General features: G+C 42.2%; 2 pseudogenes; both read left to right on the top strand.

Annotated features, from left to right (window-relative positions):
* Positions 1 to 1295: 1295 nt before the first annotated feature.
* Positions 1296 to 5804, top strand: LOC105299389 (annotated as a pseudogene).
* Positions 5805 to 6077: 273 nt separating this feature from the next.
* On the top strand, positions 6078 to 8444 carry LOC105299388 (annotated as a pseudogene).
* Positions 8445 to 10562: the final 2118 nt, after the last annotated feature.

The raw sequence follows: 10562 nt of genomic DNA, 5'->3' as shown, positions 1-10562 counted from the left end.
TTTGCTTTCAAAATGCCTTGCCCAGCTTAATCAGTAACCAGCAGCCCTCCACTGCCAGTTAGTTGCCTGCCCTGACATGAGTTCCTTCTCCTGCCAGCCAGCAGATGTGACTTTTTAAGGAAGATTCAATTTCCAGCCAGCACCCTTCTTCCAATGACAGCCTCCCTCTCTGAAGGTTACCTGTCGCCAGCATTCTTGCTCATGAATGCAAAGTAAAGTGGGTGCTTGCCCTGACCTTGGAGAAGCACATCACGCCATATACAAGTTCTCAAAAAGAGCATATAATTTTTGCCACCTTATTTGTGCCAGGACTGAGAAAAGGAAGACCCACCTGGCAGGCTACCCTCTTAGGTTCGCAGATGTGGCTTGTGAATGGCACTTATCAACAAAACCTAGCAATGATATTCAGTAGGCATGACGTGGAGAAAATGTTAATGAAATCCTAACAGCAGGAACAAATTTGAATAGAATCAAAGTCATATGTGGGATTTTTTCCCTCATATACTGTCTCCTCAGCATATATTAACCTTTTGCCAGCTTTTTTTAAAAAAGGGACAAAACTAGGATGATTCATTCATTCAATCATTCTTCAAACATTTATTGAGCACCCGTTATGTAGCAAACCTTGCACCTAGCACTAGAATAAAAAATTGAATGAGGCATAAATTATTTTAGGCAAATAATCTATTATTCAACATTTTATGCCAAGAAACTGAATTCTCAGTTTGTTAAAAACATAGCAAAAAGACTACATGCATTTCTGAACCTTTACTTCATTTGGAAACAGGCTAAGGGAAAAGCAGGGCTCTAAGAAAGAGCAAATAACGTGTTAAATTAGCTAGGCATGCTGTAAACTTGGGAACATGTTGCAAAGGAGGAAAGCGTGTTGGGTTATGGGAAAGAGACATGCAAACAACGAGCATGGATAGGATTATCTTGGGCAGTCTTTCAGAAGGAAAGTGCCTAGTCTTGCCATTGTTTGTGAAATAGTCCATCGTGCAAGAGCCTGCAGTAGCCAAACCAGGCTGGCCTTCCTCATCCAGTCTGTGCCCCGCTGCCTGACACACTGATAGTGAAATCCGGCTGAGCCCTGTTCTGATAATGGTGCAAGGCACCATTTAGCAGAAGCTTCCTGTTGCAGAGCTTTTAACGAATTCAAGGACTCACTCTGTCATCGTTATCAGAAGTGCATGTTTCCATTGCTGAGTCAGAAGAACTAAATTGGAGCTGGACCAGAAACAAATGGTGAGTCAAATGAAAGACTATAGCTGCAGAGCAAACCCCCAGCTACTAAGATGGCTGGGGCTGGGCGTGGAGTACATCAGCAAATTCCTAGGGCCCATTCATTCATCCAAAAAAATGATTACAGAACACCTTCCATGCTTCAAGAATCACCTCGGGTGTTGCGGACAGAGCAACAGAGCACAGACAAAGAAAGCTCCATTCCCATGAAGCTTATATTGTAGTGGAGAGAGATCAGACGAACAGTATACTTTAAATCATGATAAAGGTGAAGAAAAAAGGCAAAAAAAGAGCTAAAGAATAACTTATGGAAGGACCTTATATTGGTCTAGACTTTACTGCAGACAACAGAATCCACTCTAACTAGTTTAAGCGGAAAGGGATTCTACACAGAAAATTCAGTGATTATAAAATTGTTAAAAAGGGCTGGAGGAGCACGTTCTAGCCTGACCTCTCAAGAACAATCCCCAGCCTGTGCACAATCTGTTAAAAGAAGCTGTTGCATCAGGACAGTGAAACAACCCTGCTGACTGCGGGACATTCCAGCCCAAGTGCAATCAAAACAGCTGTTGCTGCTACCCCAGGGCCCCTGACAAGGGAAGGTGCCTTTTGCTGCTATATACGGTAGCCACAGCTACGAATGCCTGCTCCAGAATCACCCCACTTCCACCACGATCCGTGCCAGCCAAATTATGCTTGGTCCCGTCAAAACTGAGACCCTGTGAAACTCAGAATGCATTGTGATGATAGAAACTTAATCACTTCTGGGATCCAAGCTCCAAGAGAGTCAAGGAAATGTGAATTTTAGTTTTGCATTCTCAACATAGGAAAAGATAGTTTGAATGCATGTCAAACTCCCTGATCTGCAGTAACTACCACACCACTTTGGAAGGCTAATTGAGGAATGCCTCTGGAGGTGGTGACTTTTAAGCTAAGACCATGTGGACAACTAAGGAAGAAACTAAGCACACACACACGAAAAAAAGAAAAGAGTAACAACCCCAGGCACAGTGATGAAGGCAATAGACAGCTTGGAGGAGTTAGCAGAAGCGACTTCAAACAGGGTTTAGGAGAGCATAGTTAGGAGGTGATTTTATTCAGGGTACTGAGAAACCATAGAGAGTTTTATGAAGGAAACTGGCATACTCTGATTTGTATTTTTTAAAAGAAAATTCTGGCCTCGAGTTAGAGAAGAGATTATGCATGAGCAAGGATTGAGCCAAGGAGACAAGACAGAAAATTCCTGAGGATGATATGGTGACATGGGCTAGGATCTTGACTGCAGAGATGAAGTAGACACATTCTGTGTGTATTTTGTAAGCAGAACCACAGGCTTTCAGAATGAATGAGAAGCGAGAAATAACAAAAATGGAAGCACTAAAGATTGTTCCCATGTTTCTAACATAAGTGAAGGGTAAATAATATTCTATTTCCTGGGTTCAAGAACAATGGGGAAGATATGTCTGCAACCCACCAAAATAATTCATTCAGTCCTTTAAGTTTAAAAAAAAAATCGTACACAGGTGAGAAGGACACTCAACCAGAAAACCTCTTTGCTCTCCCATCTGGCCACTAATTTCATTCTTCAGCATATTCAGAGTATCCTTAAGGTTCTGGAGTAGGGAGTCTCACACTCTGTATGTGAAAGAGTGACACCGGTGGGATCCATACTTTGACTTGGATAAAGGTTTATGCAGTAAAAGATATGTAGGGTAGTACAGAATAGCTTTGGGAGTTGGTGTCTAATCTGTGAGAAACAAAAGTCATAAAATAAAGTCATTGGAAGTTGAAAGGCTGAGCTCTGAAAAGTTATATGAATACAGGACTGTGGCAAGTCAAAACCTCATGTTCATGTTGGCACAGTGAAATTATCTCAGGTCACCTACTCCCAGATCCCTCCCCTCCTCACCTCTCTCTATTCATTTCCACCATCAAAACACCTGCTAACATTAGAATAGGATGCTTCTTGGGTTTTATGAGTTAATAGTTACGTGATAAAATTATGTCAAAAGTAAAAATGTATATTATTTGTAAATAATTTTTCGTAATCTTTGTAAATACAAATAGTATTAGTTATCAGCTGGGAGTCACCCAGAAGAACAAACTCAGAAAAATGACTGCTCTAGACTATGTTATCATCTCTTCAACAAATAAATAAACCAACAAGACTTAAAAGTCTAAGCAAGAGAGAGAAAGGGAGGCCATGCCCATGCCTTGCCTCTCTTAAGCAATCAGAGCTCTTAGAATAGCTCTGCTGCTGGGGCAGAAGCAAATAATCTTTTGCTCTCCATAAGCATTAAATCTCCCACATGTCTTTAGCACTCTCCATGGGCATACTGGTGCCAAAGCAGAAAAAGATTTAATTTCATGTCGCTAGGTTTTCACTTTTCTGAGGTTAATAAAGAGGCAGGTGCAGTCAGCTGGGCTGCTAGGAAAAAAGGGGAGAGAGGTTTAAAACTGTTTATTTGACCAACTTTAAATCTCGCTAAACCACAGTATAAGACAACTCATAACTTGTTCCCAGTGCCCATGCCTTAATCGCTTTCAAGGGAAGTGTTTCTGAAGGTATTTCTCACTAACAAATGAAATTATTTTGCCAAAATAGGACACTCTGAGCTCTGCATATAAGTATTTTTGAGCCCTGCTCCTACTGCTCCAAAAATAATATATGTAAGTACGTAACATAGTAAGCCCCAGAGTAAAGTTGCTACCTGTCAAACTGATGAGTGGTGGGTGATGGAGATATATACCAAGTACTCTCTAGAATTAAAGATTAAGTCAGTGTAATCTATCACCTGGTAAAGGGAAGTTGGTCTATGTAAAAAGAAAGATTGATTCTTTTAAAGATTTGTGTTTAATAAAATAATTGGTTAGAAACTAAATGGTTGACTGAATCCGGCCAGTTTTCTTGATTTGGAGCCATCGATTTGGTCTCAGTTTCCATCTTTAGTGCAACCCTGGGCTGTGCGGGGATTTTGTTGAGTGCTTATACCAAAGGGTAGGGAGGAGAAAGCAGAAAGGGCATGAGGCACAGTTTGTAGTTTTTGTCACCTAATAGGAAAATGGATTCATGTGTGACTTTTCCTTAGAATCTCTTGGTTCTGAGCAGATGGTAGATATTTAATACATGTCTCTTGAATATGTCAATGAATCAGGGTACCCATCTGGTACAGGCAAAGCCTACACTGGAGATTGTGGTTGCCTTTGTAACATACATTCCACTTCTCTCTTGTTGAGAAAAACGCAATGGTGTCTGAAGGAATGACCTCATTTAAAGAGATGAATCTGGCTGACAGTGAGTAATCTCAACCCACAGGGGGTCACTATGGAGGAGAGGGGATGAGATCCCAGCACTGTCAGTGTCACGGCCCCAGACTGGCCTTTCATTCCTGGGGCCTGAGCCTGAGAGCCTGAGAAGGATCTGTACAGCTGCCACAAGAAGCTACAGCAAGAGCTGGAGTTCCTGGAGGTGCAGGAGGAGTACATCAAGGATGAGCAGAAGAACCTGAAGAAGGAATTCCTCCACGCCCAGGAGGAGGTGAAGCGAATCCAGAGCATCCCGCTAGTTATTGGGCAGTTTCTGGAGGCTGTGGATCAGAATACAGCTATAGTGGGCTCCACCACAGGCTCCAATTACTACATGCACATCCTGAGCGCCATTGATGGGGAGCTACTCGAGCCCAGTGCTTTGGTGGCCCTCCACAAGCACAGCAATGCCCTGGTGGATGTGCTGCCTCCTGAGGCCGACAGTAGCATCATGATGCTCACCTCAGACCAGAAGCTAGGTGTGATGTATGCAGACATTAGGGGCATGGCCATCCAGAAGCAGGAGGTGCAGGAGGCTATGGAGCTTCTGCTTATGCACTTTGAGCTGTATAAGCAGATTGGCATCAATCCCCCCACGAGGCGTCCTCATGTATGGCCTACCTGGCTGTGGGAAGACCATGCTGGCAAAGGCTGTGGCTCATCACACCACCACTGCATTTAACCAGTTTGGGGGCTCGGAGTTCGTACAGAAGTACCTGGGCAAGGGCCCCCGCATGGTCCAGGAAGTGTTCCGCCTGGCCAAGGAGAACACACCTGCCATCATCCTCATAGATGAGATCGATGCCATCGCCACCATGAGATTTGATGCCCAGACAGGGACTGACAGGGAGGTTCAGAGAATCCTGCTGGAGCTGCTGAATCAAATGGACGGCTTCAACCAGAACATCAATGTCAAGGTGATCATGACCACAAACCGAGCAGACACCCTGGATCCTGCCCTGCTGTGGCCAGGACACCTTGACCGTAAAATTAAATTTCCACTCCCTGACCCCCGCCAGAAGAGACTGATTTTCTCTACTATCACCAGCAAGATGAATCTCTCTGAGGAGGGTGACTTGGAAGGTTATGTGGCCCAGCCAGATAAGATTTCAGGGGCTGCTATCAACTCAATCTGTCAGGAGAGTGGAATGTTGGCCATCGGAGAGAACTGCTACATTGTTCTGGCCGAGGACTTCAAGAAAGCATACAGGACAGTCATCAAGAAGGATGAATAGGAGCCTGAGTTTTATAAGTGACCTCTCCCCCTACAGCACAGAACCCAGGGACTTCTCTCACTTCCCAGTCTCTTTTCCCAAACCTAGTTCTCTTTTCTCTTTACCCAGGATTGATTTATTCAATAAATATACAACATTGAAAAAAAATCTCAACCCATTTTCTAGCAATTGGCTAAAAAATGGTCATGTGGCCCTTAATTCTGGCCAGTAAGAAAGAAAAGAGGTCTTTGGGAATGCTGTTCTTGGTTCTGAAGAGACAGCAATAGGAATCCAGAAGTTTTCTCTTCTCCACTTATGCGAATAAGGAGACTTAAAGCCCCAAATGCTGCTAGCAGCCATGCTGTTAAGGAAAACCAGCCTGAGAATGAAGCCAAAGTTTAAGATAGTAGCATGAAGAGACAGAGAGAACCTGGCCCTTTGATGACATTTTCTGCATCACAGAATCAATCAAACATAAAGCCTACTCTAACTTTTGAATTGCATGCTATAAGTCCTAATTAATATCCTATTGTTTAAGCCAATTTGAATTTGCTAGTCTGTTTCTTACAAGTAGATTTGAATGATGTGAAGACTGACACCATTTTCTAAATAAGATTTTTTTAAGTATTATTTCAAATATCCAGTTTACCTCTCTTTAAAATGGATAATCAGTCATTAACTTTTCTATACTTAAATGTCCTTAACAATCCCTTCTCACTGTAATTTTAAGATTTTAAGAATTGAAAGTCCATAAAGGCAATAAGAAGTCAGGGGTGATCGCATATAGCTCCCCCAGAAATTATGCTCTCAATTATGTTTTACAGCAAATCTTATACTTTAATTACGGTTTTTAATTCTTATAATTTAGTTATATTTAGATGAGTCTTTTTATTTTATACTTTATTCTTGAGACTCTCTAATCAAAATCTATACAGAAGTAACTTGAGCCACGTTGTAAATGAGAGAGGAAAGACCCACCCAGCCCTGTCCTTCTTCTACATATCTGATGAAGTGCCCATTCTCTAACTGGGTAGTTGGGTATGAGACTGACTGTTCATTGCAGGATAGCATAGCCACTAAGAGCAGGGACTCAAATCTTGACTCTGCCATTTATCAGCTGTGTGCTTTTGAGTGAAACGCTTAACCTCTATAAACCTCCATTTATCCTTCTGTAAACCAAGATACAGTTGTACTTACCTCATACCATTATTATGTGGATTACATAAGATAATGCATGTGAAACACTAAGCATAGTGCCTGGCATGTACAAAGTGCTCAGGAAATGTTATTAATATTCTCTTTGTGGTACAAGTAATCAATGAGTTTTGCCTAGAGGGAAGACATTGGCATTTTTTAAGTGCAGCTTGATAAACCAAATTATTATCTAAATGAGTGGGTTTTAGGAGAGAGCCGTTTGGGCAGAACAGGCAGCGTGGGATAGTCCTTTCCCTCTTAACATTTATTTCCCAGCTCCCTCACAGGGAATTAGTCTGGATCCCTCTTCCCTCCTCCATCATCACGATACTTAACAATTAACCTCGACTGCTTCGTATGGAGTTCTGTGAAGCAATATTGTAACAACAGGATGAAAATACCATGGATTGATAAAGAAATGCTCAAAATTGTCTTTTTAAAATCTAGAATATAGAGAATAGACCCAAAAAAAAATGAAGAAAAAAAATCAATACAGTCTGTTTATATTGGCTCATTTCTAAGAAAGTCAAGAAACTGCTTAAAGGGAGAAGGTAGAAAGAACACTAGGAGGGGTGGAGGAGCTCCGTCCCCACCTGTATGCAGACATTAGGGGCATGGCCATCCAGAAGCAGGAGGTGCAGGAGGCTATGGAGCTTCTGCTTATGCACTTTGAGCTGTATAAGCAGATTGGCATCGATCCCCCCACGAGGCGTCCTCATGTATGGCCTACCTGGCTGTGGGAAGACCATGCTGGCAAAGGCTGTGGCTCATCACACCACCACTGCATTTAACCAGTTTGGGGGCTCGGAGTTCGTACAGAAGTACCTGGGCAAGGGCCCCCGCATGGTCCAGGAAGTGTTCCGCCTGGCCAAGGAGAACACACCTGCCATCATCCTCATAGATGATATCGATGCCATCGCCACCATGAGATTTGATGCCCAGACAGGGACTGACAGGGAGGTTCAGAGAATCCTGCTGGAGCTGCTGAATCAAATGGACGGCTTCAACCAGAACATCAATGTCAAGGTGATCATGACCACAAACCGAGCAGACACCCTGGATCCTGCCCTGCTGTGGCCAGGACGCCTTGACCGTAAAATTGAATTTCCACTCCCTGACCGCCGCCAGAAGAGACTGATTTTCTCTACTATCACCAGCAAGATGAATCTCTCTGAGGAGGGTGACTTGGAAGGTTATGTGGCCCAGCCAGATAAGATTTCAGGGGCTGCTATCAACTCAATCTGTCAGGAGAGTGGAATGTTGGCCATCGGAGAGAACTGCTACATTGTTCTGGCCGAGGACTTCAAGAAAGCATACAGGACAGCCATCAAGAAGGATGAACAGGAGCACGAGTTTTACAAGTGACCCCTCCCCCTGCAGCGCAGGACCCAGGGACTTGCCTCACTCCTCAGTCTCTTCCCAAACCTAGTTCTCTTTTCTCTTTACCCAAGATTGATTATTCAATAAATATACAACATTGAAAAAAAATCTCAACCCATTTTCTAGCAATTGGCTAAAAAATGGTCATGTGGCCCTTAATTCTGGCCAGTAAGAAAGAAAAGAGGTCTTTGGGAATGCTGTTCTTGGTTCTGAAGAGACAGCAATAGGAATCCAGAAGTTTTCTCTTCTCCACTTATGCGAATAAGGAGACTTAAAGCCCCAAATGCTGCTAGCAGCCATGCTGTTAAGGAAAACCAGCCTGAGAATGAAGCCAAAGTTTAAGATAGTAGCATGAAGAGACAGAGAGAACCTGGCCCTTTGATGACATTTTCTGCATCACAGAATCAATCAAACATAAAGCCTACTCTAACTTTTGAATTGCATGCTATAAGTCCTAATTAATATCCTATTGTTTAAGCCAATTTGAATTTGCTAGTCTGTTTCTTACAAGTAGATTTGAATGATGTGAAGACTGACACCATTTTCTAAATAAGATTTTTTTAAGTATTATTTCAAATATCCAGTTTACCTCTCTTTAAAATGGATAATCAGTCATTAACTTTTCTATACTTAAATGTCCTTAACAATCCCTTCTCACTGTAATTTTAAGATTTTAAGAATTGAAAGTCCATAAAGGCAATAAGAAGTCAGGGGTGATCGCATATAGCTCCCCCAGAAATTATGCTCTCAATTATGTTTTACAGCAAATCTTATACTTTAATTACGGTTTTTAATTCTTATAATTTAGTTATATTTAGATGAGTCTTTTTATTTTATACTTTATTCTTGAGACTCTCTAATCAAAATCTATACAGAAGTAACTTGAGCCACGTTGTAAATGAGAGAGGAAAGACCCACCCAGCCCTGTCCTTCTTCTACATATCTGATGAAGTGCCCATTCTCTAACTGGGTAGTTGGGTATGAGACTGACTGTTCATTGCAGGATAGCATAGCCACTAAGAGCAGGGACTCAAATCTTGACTCTGCCATTTATCAGCTGTGTGCTTTTGAGTGAAACGCTTAACCTCTATAAACCTCCATTTATCCTTCTGTAAACCAAGATACAGTTGTACTTACCTCATACCATTATTATGTGGATTACATAAGATAATGCATGTGAAACACTAAGCATAGTGCCTGGCATGTACAAAGTGCTCAGGAAATGTTATTAATATTCTCTTTGTGGTACAAGTAATCAATGAGTTTTGCCTAGAGGGAAGACATTGGCATTTTTTAAGTGCAGCTTGATAAACCAAATTATTATCTAAATGAGTGGGTTTTAGGAGAGAGCCGTTTGGGCAGAACAGGCAGCGTGGGATAGTCCTTTCCCTCTTAACATTTATTTCCCAGCTCCCTCACAGGGAATTAGTCTGGATCCCTCTTCCCTCCTCCATCATCACGATACTTAACAATTAACCTCGACTGCTTCGTATGGAGTTCTGTGAAGCAATATTGCAACAACAGGATGAAAATACCATGGATTGATAAAGAAATGCTCAAAATTGTCTTTTTAAAATCTAGAATATAGAGAATAGACCCAAAAAAAAATGAAGAAAAAAAATCAATACAGTCTGTTTATATTGGCTCATTTCTAAGAAAGTCAAGAAACTGCTTAAAGGGAGAAGGTAGAAAGAACACTAGGAGGGGTGGAGGAGCTCCGTCCCCACCAGCTGAGTGTGACCTTGAACAAATCACAGTATCCTACTGGAGGTCAATGTCCTCATCTGTCAAATAAAGGCCTTGGACTTGAATATTGTTTTACACCATGTGCTTCCTAGAGCCTGGCCAGGGCTGTCAGGGGTGTGAGTGAGAGGGAAGGGATGGAGAGGGGGAAGCAGGAGCACTAAGAAATAGACTTTAGGGACCTCATTTGCTTTAACCAGCACAGTTTCATGATCATCTGTTACCTACTCTGTTGCAACAAAAGTTTGAACACATGCACACAAAAGCTTAAATCGATGGTCTCTAAGGTCTCTTCCATCTGACTTTCCAAATTTTCCCTCCACATGACTCTGATCACCAAAGCTCCCAGCACAGCCCAGTCTTTCTGTTTCCACTGAACAGACAAGGGGATGTTATCAGAGGTGCTAGAGTGCCACAGCTTCATTACTCAGGATGCCTAGAGGAGCAAGTTAATGAACCCAGAGAGGGCTCACATGAACGGTA

This window comes from Pteropus vampyrus, unplaced genomic scaffold (genome assembly GCF_000151845.1).
Source record: "Pteropus vampyrus isolate Shadow unplaced genomic scaffold, Pvam_2.0 Scaffold182, whole genome shotgun sequence".
Classification (NCBI taxonomy): domain Eukaryota; kingdom Metazoa; phylum Chordata; class Mammalia; order Chiroptera; family Pteropodidae; genus Pteropus; species Pteropus vampyrus.
The sequence above is the reverse complement of the archived record's forward strand: the minus strand, read 5'-3'. Positions and strand labels throughout refer to the sequence as shown.